Genomic DNA, 18,103 nt, shown 5'->3' with positions numbered 1-18,103 from the left:
ATAGTGGCAAAAATAATTATGCAAAACATTTGGTTAGAAGGCACAGGGTGGGACGAGCCAGTCTCACCAACGACATTGGAGCGGTGGAACACTTTCACCCAAGATTACCCGGAAATAGATAGGATTCGAATACCACGTTGGGTACAATTCTCACCAGAAGACGAGGTTGAAATCCACGGCTTCTGTGACGCGTCGGAGAAAGCATATGCAGCAGCCGTGTACATGCGCATCAAAAAGGAGAATAATGTTTATACACACCTACTTATGGCAAAAACCAGAGTCGCACCAGTGAAGACAATCTCCCTCCGACGTCTGGAACTTTGCGGTGCAGTATTGCTAGCAGAGATGATTGACTCAATCTGTAGGAGCGTCAAATTAGGACCCATCACCATTCATCTATGGACTGATTCCAGCATTGTCCTCGCATGGCTACGGAAACCGCCTTGTTCCTGGTCAACCTTCGTCGCACACCGCATCACGAAGATCATCGACATGGTCGGAAGCAAGGACTGGCTACATGTGGATTCAGAATCAAATCCAGCGGATTTAGGAAGCAGAGGCCTACCAGCGGGTGAATTAGTCAACAACTCGTTGTGGTGGCAGGGACCATCTTGGTTACAAGAGGACAAGATACAATGGCCAGTACAGGAAACGGACTACCATACATCATATGAGGAGAAGAAAGTGAAAGCACAGTCGTATGCCGTCACACAGGCTGAACAAGAAGATATACTCGATCGTTTTTCAGACTTGCCACGAGCTCTAAGAGTCCTATCCTACGTTAGGAGATTTATAAAAAGAACGCATCCTAAAACAAAAACGGTATGCCACGAAAAGTCGAGCACAATCTCAGCCGATGAGATTAAGGCAACGACTCAAGCACTAATAAAAGTATGTCAGAAAATATCCTACGGTAAGGAATACTTGCAATTAAAAAATAGGGAACCTATTGATCGGAAAAGTGAAATCCTGTCACTCAACCCATACATCGACAAAGATGATATTATCAGAACAGGGGGGCGTCTAGGGGCCTCAAAAGACATGTCGTACAACGAGCGTCATCCGATCATCTTGCCTTACAATTGCAAGCTGTCTCGCCTTGCAGTCATGATGATTCATCATGATTCCCTTCATGGCGAGAACCAACTTATGCTCCGCCTTATTCGAACCCAGTATTGGATTCCGAAGGTCAAGACAATGATCAGAGCCATCATCCACAATTGCAAAACCTGCATTCTTCACAGGAAGCAGGCGCAGTCCCAACTTATGGGTACCCTTCCCTGCGAACGTACTACTTTTACTCGCGCGTTCACCAATACCGGGGTAGATTTCGCGGGGCCTTTCGACATAAAAAGCTACCGCGGTAGGGGATGTCGACTGTCCAAAGGCTACGTATGCCTATTTGTTTGTTTCTCCACTAAGGCCATCCACCTAGAAGCCACTAGTGACCTGAGCACCCCATGCTTCCTCGCAGCTTTTTCGCGTTTTATCGCGAGAAGAGGATGTCCAAAAAACATCTACTCCGACAATGGTACGAATTTTGTCGGAGCTTCCCGATCTCTACGATCGGAATTCAAAGCCTTCCTGGCAGAAAGCCGAGACAAAACAGTCTCCAAGTATAGCCATCAAGCATTAACTTGGCATTTTATCCCCGCCGGCGCTCCGCATATGGGCGGCCTGTGGGAAGCGGGAGTGAAGAGCTTCAAAAGCCACTTCAAAAAGGTCGCTTCTCTCCATAAATATACCATGGAGGAGTTCCAAACCCTTTTGTGCCGGATCGAGGCATGCCTAAATTCGCGGCCTCTCAGCCCGGCGTCCAATGACCCAACGGACCTGGAGCAACTAACCCCAGGACATTTCCTCACGGGCAGCCATCTTCTGGCGCCGCCAGAACCGGATGCGAACGAAAGCCCTGCCTCCATGCTAAATAGATGGCAGAAGCTCAAGGCCCTCCATCAAACCTTCTGCCGGCGATGGAAAACCGAATATTTATCTGAACTCCAAAAACGAGTGAAGTGGAAGCATCCCAAGGAAAATATAAAAGTGGGAGATCTCGCTGTCCTCAAAGAGGACAATTTATCTCCCAACGAATGGAGGTTAGGTAGAGTCGTCAACGTACACCCCGGCGAAGATAACCGAGTACGTGTTGTCGACCTCATAACCGAGAAGGGTCAAGTCAGACGACCTTTGGTCAAACTGATCCTTCTTCCTACGGAGACAGACTGTGAGAGGACCACGTGCTCCTCTTAACAATCCCTCCACTCTTCCACATACCTCCTTTCAGAAAAATCAAAAAAAAATCACCCTCGTCTTCACATTTTCCAAAAGTCAACCCCAGCTCACGTTCACCCGATACGAGGCCAACCAATAACCTAACGCAGATACTCTATCTGCCACAGAACCTAAATGGACTCAGGCCATTCTATTCTTAAGCTTACAAAGCAAACCCAAATTCACTCGCTATCCCATAACGAGGACAACAAAAAAGCCTAACGCAGAAGGGCGCACCGCTCTGCCACAGAAATCAGCGGCACTCGTTGCCGCGCAACGAGGCACATCGCAAGCCTACCGCGGATGAGGAAACTCATGTGCCCCAGATATTAGCAGGGTTAAATTCCTTATGCTTTTAGATTAAATAATTTGCAAATAAAAAGCAACTACTTATGTCGTTGATGAAAAAAACAAACAAGAACAAACGATAACAGACCCTCTAGAACGCTCATCATCTTAATAGTAGTCAAAGATAGTCAGCCACGATTCAGAATGCTGAATGGAAAATGATTGAAGAGTTTCAATCACCTAAAGTAACCACATTAGATGCGAAGAGGATTCCACCAGGGTGATTGGAAAACTTTATATATTCAGTTTTTTGAACATTACGAGGAGTCATATCTGACTAGCCTTGTCGCTTAAATTATATGATAACTCATTATTTGGTCAGAAAGAGTAACCCACTGGGTATTGGTACAAGGGGAAATTCAGAATTTAATCACCTGCTTGCTGAGGGTAGGTAGAAGATGAAGAGCGTGAACGTATACAAATGCGAACGTAGATGATTATTCATCTACAATTACGTGTGAAGTAGAAGAATAGTGCAACAAAAATAACGAAGGAAAAACTGATTGGCTAAATCGTATGGAAACGTGCCCTAATCCTGAAATTCATTCGTTTTATCCGCAAACTGGTCCATGGGAAGGTGGTACAAATATCACAATACGTGGAATAAATTTAGGTAAAATTGTCACCGATATTTATTCGGGAATACGAATTGCTGGTATAAGTGGGAAGACTATGAATTCGTGGAACCAAAAATTACAAATTTCACCCCGCAATATGGCCCTGTTTCTGGAGGTACTCATTTTCGTCATCATCATATTGAAAAACCTGATAGCTTTTGGGTGCTGTATAGGAGTTAATCCTGATACTAGCATCATCGTAAACATCATCAGAGGAATTAGTAAGTGGTTCATCGAGCGAAGGTGGTCGAAAAGCCATTGACTTGCGACGCGTGCGTTGCGCAATACAAGTTGTAATGTTATGTATATCATGGGTTTGTGTTTGCGTTGTTGAAATCCTTGTACGGGTTGCCTTCACATGCTTCCTCGAGTCAGCTGTGTCTACAAGACCTTCATCACCACTATAGTCACTATCGGTAACAATACACCTAAATTTCACAGTTTTACTGCAGTTCATTTTGTGTTTATGACCTCATTAATATTACAATTTAGTGTGTTAGTTTCTCCTACAATTTCACTTCTCTCTGCTTTATTTACATGTAGTTTAGCTGTTTCACTTTTGTACGAGTTATGAGGTATTATAACTTCCTCATCTTCGCCAGCCTGACGCCGTCTAAGTATGTTATCTTTAACAGGAGAAACATCGCAATTTTCTTGAGTATTTTTATTTATCTGAACCTAGCTATTACTGTCGCATACATCAATATCTAAGTTTTCAGTATCCTGTACAATGTGAGAACATTCATTGTCTTGACTGTCATTTTGTTGTTGTGAGCTTAAACTTTCTCGCCCACTATCTGCATTAGAAAGTATTTGTATACAATTTTCACAATCAAATGTATTGCTCTGGTCGCGCACACAACTGCGATGTACAGCCACTGATCCACATGTTGTACAATAAACTAAGGGATTTGTTGTAGTTGCTGTTCCCGTCCACGCTTGTTATGGCAAATCTCTACGCTACATACTCTGGGTCTTTCTAGCAAGTCTGCAAACGCATTGGGCACCAACTCCCATTCAGCGTCTTTGTCGTATGCGAAAATACCCCAGAACGACATATGCGCTTTTAACTTCTCACAGTCATTACAGAGCGGACATTTGAAGAAATACCCAGAACTTTTGGCGAATTTTTGCAGACAATACTTGTGAAACCAACCATTTTTACAGCATGGGGCACGTATAATATTTACAGCTCTAAAACGTTTTACTTTCAGCGAAAAGGCTCTCATAACAAATATAACAATTTTCTGTGGGTTTTGGACGTGTAGGTACTTTTCGTACATGTCGATCACAAAATGACCGAAATGTATATAGAAATTGATTCATAGCACCATTATCACTGCCACATATCATATGAAAGTTTCGATAGCAACGCACTTTTCAGCAGACAATATTCGCACGCATATTACCACAGTAGATGCATTGAATTGTTGCAACGCGTTTACGTTCTGCTGCAATATCACTAGGCAGAAACCCAAGTATTCCCTCATTATCCTTACCACTTTGTTTAAGCCAGAGGATAAATACAAACAATGTGTATGAACTCCCTTCCCACTTTTCTTAAGGAATTCTCCATATAACACACTACTTTGCCGGGCTGAGCCGCACAGTTCGCTCTTCATTTCTAGTGCATTCAATTTTTTTATTATTCGAATTGTGCAAAATATTTATTAAAGTGGCTAGCAAAAGGTTCTTCGGCTAATTGGAAAGTATTTAAATGCAGAATCGAGTATTTAAAGGCAGGCGAGAATACAAGTTTTTGTCAACGGTCATTTGCCCTGCGAGATATTAAGCTTCGATGTTACACAAGCAGTATGTCGTACAGCTCCTTCACCAGGTATCGTTGAAGGGCGACTGAAAATGTTATTTGACAATGGGCAACGTGAATTCAGCGAATACAACTTTAAATACGTTCTTGCTCCCCTACTTGAGCAGGTCTTTTCGGGCCCTAGAGGACAATTAAAAGTTCCCCGAGGCATACCCGCTGGCGGAATTGAAATTTCAGTGACGGGAACTCAATTCAACTATATTCAGAGCCCAAAAATGTACGTTTGCCATAAATAGTCAGTGCAAGGTTGAGGCAGCTACAGATATGATATGCTACTCACCTGTAATTGACACCGATAACGACGTTCTTGCTGCTGAAAATCCAGGGCTTCTTAAACATGGATTCTTAATGGATAATGTTTTGCAAGTTCAAAATCTCTCTAGTAAACATAAAAATAATTTCGAGCTTTATCCCAATCCAATATATTTTAATTTCGAAGAACATATAAGGTATTATAAAAGCGAGTGTTTAACGATTAATGGACGCAATTTGGATCGTTCCTGCAAAGAAACTGATGTAGTAGTACGTATTGGTAAAGGCCTTTGCAATATACCTTCATTATCACTTCAACAATCGACTTGTCGCCCGCCACTAGAGTCAGCCACTGAACCCCACAATGAATCAGGACCAGAAGACATTGTCCATATTGGTCAGTCTTTGGAATATCGGACAGGAATACTTAGCTATGCATCCCCAAATATGATGCATGACTTAAGTAAGAATCTTCTATTATTCATCGGTGGTAGTTATAGTCATGATTTTTGTTGCACTTCTGGCTGCGTAAAAAAAAAAAAAAAAAAAAAAAAAAACCAAAAATACATCAGAATCGATCCGAGTTTTACTAAATATGCAAAAACAAATGGCTATATTAGAACTTAAGAGTCGCGGCAGAATGCAAGAAAGCAATTGCTGAACTTCAAACTGACATGACTGACTTAACTGGGGATCTAACATCTGGTGGAATACCATTTTTAGACGATCGTACATGTGCCATGAAAATTCTTTTTCCAAATCACGAGGACCACATCGTATTGCAATGGGAGCGGCCCGAACTATTACGTAAAGAGAAAGGTCTACGCCTGTTGAATAATTTTTTTTTTTTTACTGCTATTCATACGAGCATTGGAGTCCAGTCGCTATTTTTCTGTGCGTGAGCGGGTCAATGTGGCTTCCCTGATTATGGTCACACTGCAATCAAAATTAGAATATTGTACTGATATACTTAAGACTTTGCTTGGTGATTTCATTGAAAAATTTATAGAGGGCAAAAGTCATCCAATGCGTTTGGCATGAGATGCTCCACCAAAAGGATTAGCCTTCCATCGTGTTCCCAAATGCGCCTTTTTGTAATCCTTATCAGCCCAACGCTGATCGTGGCGATGATTCACATGCTTCCTGGCTGTGCGAAGACCTCTTGGCTTGCCCATAATGTCTAAGCTAGCAACGTTAATTTTTTATGCGTTATTACTCCAGGCCACGTCGTAGTAAAAAATGAAATGAAAGAACGGAAAATCACGGGATTTCGTATTTGGTATAGAATTATGGCATTTTTTTCATTTTTCGTAATTTGCGATATCGAAAAAGTGACCGTGGTCATAGTCGGATTTCGTTTATTTTCAATTTCAATTCATAGGAATTTTACATTCTATACACGGGTATGTATGAATGTGCGTTTTTTTCTTTGCCTTTGCCGTTGGTATGCTGGTACCAGTGAGCGGAATTCTAAAATGGAAATAGTAGTAGTTGGTAGTTTTTACCAAGAAAACAAAAGCTACAGTTCATATTTGTACCAAACAATTAATAATGTCTTGTAAAACAAATAACGCGCATTTCATGGAAATGACACTTTAAAACATGTTAACAAGACAAAATTACATGTACATTTGTATATACCTACATAGCTTATGCCTATACGGTACTCACTTTTTTCCTGTATCATGAGTGTGAGATACTGATAAACATGCACCAAAACGTCTAATCACAACAACAATATCCCAAAATACCAAAAATACTGCCACAAAATAACCGATTTCGGCATGTTATCGTTTGCGTAAAACTTTTTTACTTCAAATTATTCAAAAAAAAGGGCTATTTATCTCATCAAAAATTTACTTCTTGTTTAAAGTTGTTCACAAAGTTTTTCAAAATTGACTGCTTTAATCAGTATCCCCTCCTAAGATTAGTTGGTGGGCTCGGCAATTCAATACTGCAATGCAGTATACGTTTTCAGCGCGAAAATACTGAAATATTGGTAGAATCTTAGTTTTGGTAGCAGAAGTCGTAAAAGTAGTAGAAAATGAAAATGGATCAAAAAGGTACGTCAATCTACCAATGCGGTAAAGTCCGTGCACTGACTGCCCATATACTTGTACCAACGTATGTACATATATATGCCGAGTTTTAAATGTACATTGTATTAGGGATGCATAAGAAGATGCAAACGGGTACCCAAAAACCCGTTTCTGGCAAATCGGTATCGGAGCCAACTACCCTTCTGGAACCGTGCTTTTTAGTAAAGACCATCAATAACACAGGACTACAAGCGTAATTGGGAAAAGCTGAACAAATAATCGAAGGGAAATACAAAAGAATGGCTCATTCGAAAAATTTTTCACCGCGTCCAAAACGAAGATTTTATCTTTGTTCTTTATATAGCATACAATTTTGCCGTCCAAACATTTTTTTTTGTGGCGGGCAGGAAAGTTGTCGGTTTTTAGCACCAACAACACAAATAACGACGACTCGAAAGATCCCACATCAAACACTCTCTACCCGGTTCGGTACCAAAATGTGAGTACCAAACAACTTAAATGTCAATTTTTCTGCAGCACTAGTATGCCTGACTAGCTGAAGCGCTACCGGATGACACAAAATTAAACAGAATAAGGCACTAATGACCCAGGCACATAACGTGCGGGGAAAGAAGCAACGCACATAACGTGCGGGGAAAGAAGCAACGCACATAACGAACGCGAGATGAATATATTCTCGTAAGCCTTTAGACATGTTTTAACCCTACTCACGCGCGAAATTTCAAAAGCGCCGATAATAGAATTGGGGCTTACTCGCCACCGAAAGCGTGACACAATCATAACAACTCAACGAGTTTCCTTTATTTTCTTCCATACTCTCAATAGAATGACTCGTTACGCTTCGCTAAGAAGGAGGACTGAGCGCCAGGCCGCTCGTTACCCAAAGCCGTGCCACTTATGCGACGCGAAACACCCAATCAGGTCATGCCCGATTTACCGCGCGAAGTCGCCGCTGCAACGACTGCGCGAAATTATAAAGGCCAAGTACTGCCAAAACTGCCTGTCAATGGTACATCGTGCCAAAGCCTGCACTAGCAAAGGAAGGTGCCGAAGATGTGGTAGCAATCATCATACCACGCTGCACCTTTCCATGGAGGACTTGTCGTCCGAGCCAGAGCCGCCGAAGAGCTGGTACCAGCTAGTCATGGAAGAAGAGGGAGAAGGATATGAGCGGATGCCTACGATGGAAGAGGTGGACGACGGGATGATGGATGAGGCGCTGTCTCTCCACGCGTCCGAGTCGGCCTTTGCAGAAGAACCACAACTGCCATCCGGGAGTGGAGCGGGCTCCCATATAGTAAATTCCGACACTAGGGGATCGGACCCACGGCCGTTCCGACCCCTATTAGCACACGAGCGACGAGGAAAAAGTGGAGCGGAATCACGGCCGTTCCGCCCACCTACGCAACAACGAACGCAAGCACATCGACCAACGCGCGATCGTAGACTGGCCCCTCGGCCGCGCCAGCTACACGAGATACGACACGTGAAGGAAGACCATCGAGACGGTAGACTGGCCACTCGGCCGCGCCAGCTACCCCAACACAGTTCCTTCCGGAACGGGGTCATTCCAGCCCGCGCCTCAGCCGGCCCAACTCTTCGGCCCATGGCTGCTCTGGCGCCGACTGCGATCGTGAAGGTGGAAGCCGGAGGGCGTCTGCACTTCATTCGTGCACTCATAGACGCATGTTCCCCCCGCACAACGATCGACCGCAGGCTGGCGCGAGAGTTAGCCCTGCCGACAACCAACGCCGACGGCGAAACCGGCTGTTTTATTCGTTTTAGAGGTAAACATGGGCAGAGTAAGACGGTGACGACTCACGCAGTCTGCGTCCTCGAGTTCAGGCGCGTCAGTCCAACGTACAACGTCGACCCCAGCGTCGCGGCTCCTTACGAGCACATCCGTCTTGCGGACCCCCACTTTTATGCGTCCACCCCAATTCGCCTCGTCCTAGGCGGCGACGTCTACGCCGAAATCATGACGTCGGGCACATTGCCACCATCCTTCGGATCGCTGCTCGCGCAAAGCACGATCTTCGGGTGGGTACTCTCCGGGACCCACCCGATCTGATATTTCTCAATGGCTATTTAGAGTTAGTTAGCTGATGATAAGCTTATACATGTATATTGTATTTTCCCGAAATAAATGAAGTTTTATATAAATGGCAAGAAATATATGTTACGGTTTCCATTAATTTTTTTTCTATCTTCCTAGCTCTAGGTCACGGCGAAGGCAAGGAGGATGCCGTCGCGCCATCCGGCGCGCACCATTTAATTTTAGAATCTAGTTTTAAGACAAATCGTGGCCGGGGACGCTCGGGCGGAGTCTGGGCTGTTGCGTATCGCAAGGGGGCCGGCATGTTTAGGCCCGAAGCCTAAATTCTTCTTAAGTTGCGCCACCCTAATAGCACCACTTTATCGACCCCTAGTTCGCCCACCTGCATGTATATGTGTACATAGATAGGGTTATGTTGTCCGTACACATATACATGTATGCCGGTACAACTATGTGGGGAAGCTTCCCCTTAAAACCGGAGACTTTTTCCGCGGTTCAACGGTTGTCCTCGACAAGGCAACCGTCTACTTTTCCAGCGATCGTTGAGCGAACTACAACACCGTCCGAGGAGCCCCGCCACATTTTATTACAAAAAGGTAATTATTGTTCAAATTTAATTTTGCACTATAATAAAGAAATTATTATAACGAGGAATATATCTCGCCTCTTTTTTCTTTTCATTTAAATTTAAACCAAACGCAATTGTGGTGCCTCCACTCCCGTGCCGAGTTTGCGACACACCACAATTGTTCATGTTCTCGCGATAAAACGCGAAAAAGCTGCGAGGAAGCATGGGGTGCTCAGGTCACTAGTGGCCTCTAGGTGGATGGCCTTAGTGGAGAAACAAACAAATAGGCATACGTAGCCTTTGGACAGTCGACATCCCCTACCGCGGTAGCTTTTTATGTCGAAAGGCCCCGCGAAATCTACCCCGGTATTGGTGAACGCGCGAGTAAAAGTAGTACGTTCGCAGGGAAGGGTACCCATAAGTTGGGACTGCGCCTGCTTCCTGTGAAGAATGCAGGTTTTGCAATTGTGGATGATGGCTCTGATCATTGTCTTGACCTTCGGAATCCAATACTGGGTTCGAATAAGGCGGAGCATAAGTTGGTTCTCGCCATGAAGGGAATCATGATGAATCATCATGACTGCAAGGCGAGACAGCTTGCAATTGTAAGGCAAGATGATCGGATGACGCTCGTTGTACGACATGTCTTTTGAGGCCCCTAGACGCCCCCCTGTTCTGATAATATCATCTTTGTCGATGTATGGGTTGAGTGACAGGATTTCACTTTTCCGATCAATAGGTTCCCTATTTTTTAATTGCAAGTATTCCTTACCGTAGGATATTTTCTGACATACTTTTATTAGTGCTTGAGTCGTTGCCTTAATCTCATCGGCTGAGATTGTGCTCGACTTTTCGTGGCATACCGTTTTTGTTTTAGGATGCGTTCTTTTTATAAATCTCCTAACGTAGGATAGGACTCTTAGAGCTCGTGGCAAGTCTGAAAAACGATCGAGTATATCTTCTTGTTCAGCCTACTTCCCTCCTATTACAATATCTCGAAATCTGGAAGATAACTGATAATCTTTTCTGAAAGCTAGTGGGCAATAAATGCGCTAGCCGTACAAAATTTTTTCAGCTGAAGCAACTGCGTTTAACACTCATTTTAGGAATAGCCATGATCCCTGTTCTAGTTCATGGAGAAACCCAGAGAAATCAGTAGTTGATGAGACGGAATGATACTCGAAATTTTAAGGTAAATGAAGCTCAGCAAAAGCGAAAGAATGCCATGGGTTGTGCAATACCAGAAGAGCCGACTACAATGAGAGAAGGTTAAAGAATCTGCCGAGTAGATTTAGATACGTAACCCAAAACACTTTATCGGGCTGCATAGGTCAGCAGCCTATAGGCACGTATGCGGAAAAGACAACCACAGAACCTATCAAGACGTAAGCATCAAAACAACTCTTGAACTTGTTCTGTTGAAGTGCCCGGAACATTTTGTAACCACCTTTTGGAGAATTTTTGTTTGGTTTTTTTGCAACCCTGGCTGGTTGATGTATGTATCTGATCCTAAATTCATTAGGTTCAGACGTGATATATGACATCAAAACGGATTTTCGATAGCTGCTTGGGATTTGCTCCTGACAACTAACTGAACTGGAGGCTGAATAGAGAATATATGTGCAACCGGAGCTATAGATGATTTCAAAGAAACGTTAGATAAAAAGTGAGGTCTGTAGTCGGAATTCTTGAATACACACCGTATAATGCTGTTATTCGACCGATTCTACCAAACGTAGCATAGGACGGTATTCGAGGTGAACTACATCCAATACAGTGGTAATAAGATAGTGCTGCTTTTACTTGACTGAAGTGCATCCTGCCTTAACAAATAGGATTAGCTCCATGTCCAACTGCAGAATAATCACGTCACTTGAAACCTGTTAACAGAGGAACACAGCCGGGTGGGTGTATTGATAGTCAGGCGGTGATCAAGGCAATAATTTCACCCAGTACTTCATCAATCACTGTACTGAAATACAAAGTAGCATTGGAGAGGCTTCTATCAGACCGGACATTTTGTACGGGGTTTCCGGTCATAAAGGGATAGAAGGTATCGAAAATGCCGTTGGGTTGCCAAAGCAGGATGCAGCACTCGATGAACCGATTGTAGACGTCGCATTCCTTTTAAGAGTAATCAGTAGGAGAAATGAGTTGCATATGATCCATCTGGCATGACTATTGGAAAGTCTTCAGGAAAACAACCTAGCTGCGAGAAAACTATAAGTAAGTTTCAAATAAGCGTGCTGTTATTGGATATATATATTTATGAATAGAACTGACTTCTTCTTCATGTAGCGATCATGCCCATGACCCTGCCCGAAGGTTTTGAAGGGTTCATTACTTATTTTTGTAGTGAAGAAAAATACATCTGAATATTTTTCAATGACGGCGGTCGCAAAAAAGTCAGAGCTGGCTACCCCAACAAGTAGTTATTGCCAAAATATAGTGAGTGGCGGTTGCTTTAATGTCAGTTGGCAGTTTCTTTCCTGAAGGGATGTTAAAATCTAACTCTTTGTGGTTAACAAGAAGTGATTTGCTTTGCGGAATCCAATAAAAAATAAAAATTGGTTAGCCTTTTTATTTTGAACTTATATATATAAAAATGGAACTTTGTGTGTGTGTATGTGCCCTATGGAAACGTATTTCCCACACTTCAATCATCACCAAATTTAGCTATAGGTTCCTTCGATCAAGACGAAGGTTTTTCATATTTCAGAACTAAGAATTTTAAATAATTTTTTTTTTAATTTGACGTGCGCCACTGGATGGTGCGATAAATTTTGTATGTCAGCAAAAGTTACTCATACGCCATGTACGTACTTAAGCACAGAACTTTTGTTTGGCCATAGCAATGAATTCACAAAAAGTTAAAGCGATTGCATTGAGTGATTTAAAAGTTTTTATTAAATTTAAGCATTTAATTGTAAAAATAGCTGTCTATATGGGATGATAGACAAAAATTTTGCAACTAAAATATTTTGATTAAATTATGAGATTTTGAGTATGAATTGGGTGTGAAAAAATAAAATTTGAAAAATAAAGCAAAGAATGATAAATTCGAGGAATGAGGGATCTAAGGAAAAAAGAAGGAGAGAGATAGAGGGTGTAAAAAAATAAGAGGGAGAGATAAGGGAATTATAAAGGGTAAGAATGAGAAAAATTGGCAGATACATTTTGAAGAAGATCAATAAAATCGTATATACTGATTGCTTGACTTTGAGTAAGGGGAGGGAATGCGTTAAAATATACCTTATTATTTAGATTAGTATCTGCCCAACCCGAGCAACGCCCGGTACCCTATTAGTTGATAATATTTTTGTAAAAAGGGTTTTTTACAAAAAGTGTTACGCCGTTTATTGTTCATGTTAAATCTGGGAGTGTCGTGCCGAACACCTATGCTAGTATCGAGGTTCCAGCACGAACTCGTCCTATTGTTTATCACTGGGTTTATCACTACTTTACATATTTGCATGCGAATCTCGTAATAGTCACGTTTCCTACTAAGCAACACAATATCATTATTTCGGCTGCCAATCACAGTGTTTGAACATTTTCATACACTCAAACACATTCATATACATACATACATATATATTTGGTGTACACTTGATCAATATCAACAATCAATCATTGCAGTAAAATGTGCAAAGCTTTGATACGTTGTGTGTTTTATTGTTGTTTGTACTCAACCGTGATTGATAAATATTCGTGGAAAATCATTATTACATGGTATAACCGAACTGCTTGCCTTGGTGTGAGTAATTACCCTTAGTGTATGTAGAATAATATAGGCATATTGTTTGTTTAGTTTGCGCAGTAAAATTTATGAAAATAATCATTTCTAAATATTTGAAAATGCATTATGCTGAAAATAGATTAATATTTGATTATAAAAATTGTAATTTTTCACTTATACAAAAACATGACGAACTAAGTTAAGTTTTATCGAGATTTATCAATCAATATACATACGATTGCCTACTGGATCGGTGGGATTTCATGTATTGGGATAATAAATGCAGTTAGCGCAGCTGTTGGTCATTGATTCCTACTTCGTTCATATGTATTTGTGTGAAACTCGCTCTACTGATTACTGAATTTTCTCCCACAGACAGCTTCCGATGAACTTTTGGCTGGAACAATAAAATGGTTACCCAATCTACTCTTAACACCATTCATGATTTTGAGTCCTATGACGGGAGATATTAATCGAGTTTTTTTCGCTGAGATACAGCTATTTTTTCAATTGCCTGCTTAGATCGCACAATGGTTCCAGAATATACTACAACTTCACAGTTTCGAAATCAGCTTAAGACAGTAATATATCTAACATTAAAATTATGCTTAGGAAGTCGTTCATATCGGAGGGGCTACGATTTGTTATAAACTTTGTATGATAACTATATTACGGACAACTATGACGGCAATATTTTTCCTCCTTGTTAACTTGCGAATATTGAGTTTTCTTACTTTAGATCCTACTTAATACTCCTTGCCTGCATACATTGTCTGTCTCTCATATAAAGTTTTTGTTTTCTGATAGAAGGAGTCATTATCATCATTGGTCTTCTCATTAGTCGAGGCATAGGCCCAAATGCTTTTATCTGATCGTGGTGAGATGTTTGTCCTTCGTCGTTAAAGAGACCCATTCAACTACTAACTCAACACCACAGCTGCACTTTTATTTACATATGCACTTGCTTTTTATGTAGAGGTCTCTAGGTTGGCGTGATGTCATTCTTTGTCGCGTCTTTAGCAGTTTCTGCAACGGGGCTATAATTGCCTGACCAATAACGGTTTGCTTTCTTCTTCCACCAGCCTATTTAACTCCCCCAGTTGTGCCTCTAAAATATAAGACATGCAGCTCGATGGCCACCACCGCTAGATCCGAAGTACAGTAACTAGACAGCATATACATGTGAGTATAGAGGTTCCTTTATTATAATTGCAGCTTTCATTATCTTTTCCGACTTTGCGTAGTAGAGACACAAATTAAGATGCGCTGAGCCCAAAAACCATTTGTTCAGATCATAGCCATGGGCGGTTCTGGATATACATACATACTTGGGCATGGTGTTATCTTGTGTACTAAGATTCGGAATTGAACCAGGCCCAAAGAAGGAGAAACCTGCCAGAGAAACCTAGTACAAAATATCTTTGAATCATTTTATGTTCACAATAATTTGTCCTAGACTCTCAACGTGGATTAGAAATTAAGTACGCCTCGAAGGTACATTATTCCTGGAAGGGAATGCATAAGAGCATAGCGTTAACAACTGCAACGGGATTCAATGCCTTGCGGTAGGGTGATCGCAGACCATGAACCATAGTAATATAGCGTCATCTTCAAGGGGCTCGTAGAGCCAAAACAGAGGTGGATGATTGGCGCAGGGTGTTCGAATAGCAGACGAGGCGATACACGTGTACACAGTAGGTTCCAAAGTAATGGGAGAAGTAGGGTCTTTGGAATACTGTGCTGATCTTGAAATAAACAGATCCTAAAAGCTATCGGTAGTGTTTTTCACGCGTAAGTAGTAGCCGTAATCGAAGTAGTCGAAACACTGGAAGAAAGCAGCTTAAACCGCAGCCATGTCAACTTTTATATTGAAAGCCAAGCAGCAATGAAGGCAACAATCTCGCATAGCACATCATCTAAAAGTGTGTTAGAGTATAAGCAGTCTTTGGAAAGAATCAGGATGGGTAAAAGCATACGTCAATAGTGGGCTCCAGGGCATATGGGAATAGATAGAAATAAAAATGCGGATAAGACGTCCCAATCAGATATGGGGGAGATTAAAATAAGGTTAGAGTTGGACTGACCAAGCAGGAAATGGGCTGATCCAAGCTCGCAGCTTTAAAATGTCGAAGATCAAGTGCGGGTCTTAGACTAACAAAGTTACTCATATCATTGAAACAAGGGGACTAGTTATACTGACTGGATACTGCCCTTTGGCGTCCCATGCTTTTAAATTATGCCTTGTAAAAGCTGGAAGATGTAGGAAGTGCGTTTTGCGGTCGTGCCATGCGCTCGCCACACTAAGACTCTAGCTATTAGGGGTAACGCAGCCATCAGTTCTAGAAGCTGCAAGTAGCATAGATCCCAGCAAGCTTCTAGTACTTGCCAAGAGGACGGAGATATGTGTATTATAATTAAGGTCCCGGTTACTGAAAGTTTTTAGTTTGGTCGTCGAGCAAACTTCTGGTAATACTATGGACTCATTCAGGCTATGTGCGGTGCTCACTGACCAGCCAGTTTAACCTAACCTAACCTTACTGCTATATTTGTATGTAATTAATAGTTATTTCATACGTTGCACATTTACATAGATATGCATTGAGAGCTGTTTGCAATGCTATATGAACAAAAAATGGTAGAGAGTGAGCATTAATTGGCGCTCATTTCACCACTAAATCGAGGTGAATTAAAAAAAATCCCATTATAACAGTAATATTGGCGTGAGCATGGTGCTTAGCTTGCCCTCCTCGGAAAAATGTTGAGGGTAATTTTATAAAATACATATATACTCACACACACACACACAAATGCGGTAGCGTTGATAATATCCAAAAATAACTTGTACCTTTTGTTCTAGCACCTATGAGTAAATTGTTTAAATTCAAGTTTTTGAGGTTAGAGCGCACTCAACTAAAAATAAAGCTGTCTTGCTAGCTTAGCCTCGCGCCTTCCTTTGTGATATAAGATAAATTTAATTGTGTCAAAGCTCACTTGCCGTTAGATAGAAAAGTGTACAATTTGTATGACTCTTGTGAGACTTAAAGTCATCCTTTCTGCAATCTACATGCTCGTCAATTGCGCGGGCGAAGGGTGCATTGAATGGACATTTGGCTCAGTAGGTTTTTATGTCAATACACCCGCTGTCAATGGCGCTCGAGATGGTTACACAGATGTGAAAAATACTCGTAGTTAAGTCAATTCAAGCTGAGGGATTTTGTTGTGTTTGCCTTGTGATGAATTCAACTGACAATTGTGACCTTGAAGCATATTATTCGCTCTGTGCTACGTCCAAGCAAGAGAGACGAGCAGTGAAATGTAGAGAGTATAAAATAGAGTCTCAGAGAGTGCGAGGTAGAAACTGAAAACAAAAGAGAAGCGGCCAATTAATTTTATGTAATGGATATGTAATACAACAAACATTTGGCCAAGAGCAGCGTCACAAAAAGTGGAGCACAAGGCGGACGGGCGAGCAATGCGCAATGTTTGGGCATACGAGCCTTCGTTCTGCCGTTAGACTGTCAAGGGAGCAATTGTCTTGAATAATTTAAGGCTCCTAATATGGGTATATGTATACGAAATTCATGGAAAGGTATGAAAAAAAAAAACGAAATTGAATGTTAGCTAAAAGTAAATGCTGGCTAAAAGTTGATGACTTTTATGTATTTGTGTAGTGAATTCTATTGAGTTTGGGTCTTAAAGTTTCACACCGCGACAAAAGACCTAAATAAGCGTGAAGTTTTGGCTACATTTTACCACAATGTTGTAGTAGGGAAATTTGTTCGAAATTTTTTATACCCACTTGTGTTAGAATATATGTGGTGGCAACATACGGTTGTAAGAAGCGGTATTCGTGACGCACTATAGAGTTCGAGATGGAGCATGTCTTATTTCTCTTCTTATCTTTAGTGCTTTGTGTCTTCTTAGACATGGCAGGGTGCCTCCGAAAACACTTATCATTACATTACCAATCGTACGATTGAGAAGGAGAGGAAGTTCGACGACGGAAAAGAATTTAAGTAGACGGATTACCGCGGGAGTTGGAATGTGAATGTGATAAGGAGTAGCTATGGCAGTGTGGTTGGGACTGGGACTGCGACTGGAACTGTAAATGGGAATGTGCAAGTCAAGATCGAAAACGTACGTCCCCAGGGATGGGTCCTGTCGCCCCTACTGTGGAGCCTGGTGATAGACGAGCGTATGCACTTACTGCCAGACAATGGAATTCTATGACAAGGATACGCAAATGACATCATAAATTTTGCAAGGGGTAAATATGAAAGCATGGTATAGTACAGAGGGCACTAACGAAGAATTGGTGCGCCTAAGAAGGACTTAACTTCAATCCTGGCAAGGCATCCATCATT

The 18,103-nt window shown here is 41.8% G+C and overlaps 1 pseudogene; it reads left to right on the top strand.

Moving 5' to 3' along the window:
• The first annotated feature begins 492 nt into the window (after positions 1 to 492).
• On the top strand, positions 493 to 6,528 carry LOC137254357 (plexin-A4-like; annotated as a pseudogene).
• Positions 6,529 to 18,103: the final 11,575 nt, after the last annotated feature.

This window comes from Eurosta solidaginis, chromosome 5 (genome assembly GCF_040869045.1).
Source record: "Eurosta solidaginis isolate ZX-2024a chromosome 5, ASM4086904v1, whole genome shotgun sequence".
Classification (NCBI taxonomy): domain Eukaryota; kingdom Metazoa; phylum Arthropoda; class Insecta; order Diptera; family Tephritidae; genus Eurosta; species Eurosta solidaginis.
The sequence above is the reverse complement of the archived record's forward strand: the minus strand, read 5'-3'. Positions and strand labels throughout refer to the sequence as shown.